We start from the raw sequence: 1235 nt of genomic DNA on the forward strand, positions 1-1235 counted from the left end.
TAAGTCTTTGCCGGTTGAAAGGTATCTGGCCTCCAGTCTTTTGTTTTGTTTTACCACACTTTTACTCTTGAGTTTGGTTCACACAACTTCAACTAACAAGCAACACATACAAAAAGCCTCTTCTATTTTTTTTTTTTTTTACTATTCAGTATTTATTGTCAGAGTAAAACTGATGCCCCTACACAGGAGAATACCTCATATATTTGGCCGATATCAGCAGAAACTAAGGACTGAAGAACCTTGAAAGAGATACGGTGTGTGTGTGTTCTGCCGGAGTATCACGGGTCGCGCAAGGTACCCTGCGGCGCTGCTGGAACAACTGAAATGGACTCGGGGCATCCACAGAAAGAAATGCACTGCTGGCAAAAGCTCAGTGACGTTGATGAATGTTGTCCTCTGAGTGTTGGGTAATATTCTCTGATGAGATACAGTGCGCGCTCTCCGGCCCACAAGGTTGTGAGTACGGCAGAATGTGATGACGTGAGGGTGTGTGTGAGCCGGTGCAGCAAGGCCACAGGAGGAGGACTGAGCGGCCACGGGAGCAGTTACAGAAACAGGAGAGCGGGTCTAGAAACAATTAATGCTGCTGCACTTGGAGATGAAGGCGTGAAAGAAAAGTGGCGTTATTCACATGGCTACATGCAAAGGCTTGTACATTTACTTATTCTGGTATTGATTTCACTATGGACAGGCTACAGAGTCTGGTTGCATTCTTCTAATAGATCTTACTTGGTTAATTCTTCGTTCCTCCTTCCGTGAGATTTAGTGATGTTCAATATCACCGATTTCCTTTAAGATACGATACTGAGTAAAATCCATCCTGATATCGGCGACACTGATCCAACCAGATAAGATATGACTGTATTCATCCCACAATAAGGAAAATTCTCAAATAAACATACGTCCCTGGGTGGGCTTGAACCACCAACCTTTCGGTTAACAGCCGAACGCGCTAACCGATTGCGCCACAGAGACTTAAAGTCCTTTCACTGATGTACTGAGTTTGTGCGAATCCACCCTAATGTGTCTGGTAAATCTGAAACTATATTTCAAACCATAGTTTAATAAAGAATATAAGACATCAGAGTCATTTATTTATGTATTTATGTTAAACTCTGAACTATATTGAAGTAGAGGCCTCATTTACTATATAGCCGAACACAATCATACAAAATATGTGAAAATGCTGTTTCAAACACAAAAAGGTAAAATGATGAGACCATAAAAATTAAGAA

General features: G+C 41.6%; 1 non-coding gene across 1 annotated transcript; it reads right to left on the reverse strand.

Moving 5' to 3' along the window:
* Positions 1-901: 901 nt before the first annotated feature.
* Positions 902-975, reverse strand: trnan-guu. The gene has a single exon. It is a non-coding gene; the product is annotated as a tRNA-Asn (tRNA).
* Positions 976-1235: the final 260 nt, after the last annotated feature.

The sequence above is a fragment of the Mugil cephalus genome, chromosome 18 (assembly GCF_022458985.1).
Source record: "Mugil cephalus isolate CIBA_MC_2020 chromosome 18, CIBA_Mcephalus_1.1, whole genome shotgun sequence".
In the NCBI taxonomy this organism is placed as follows: domain Eukaryota; kingdom Metazoa; phylum Chordata; class Actinopteri; order Mugiliformes; family Mugilidae; genus Mugil; species Mugil cephalus.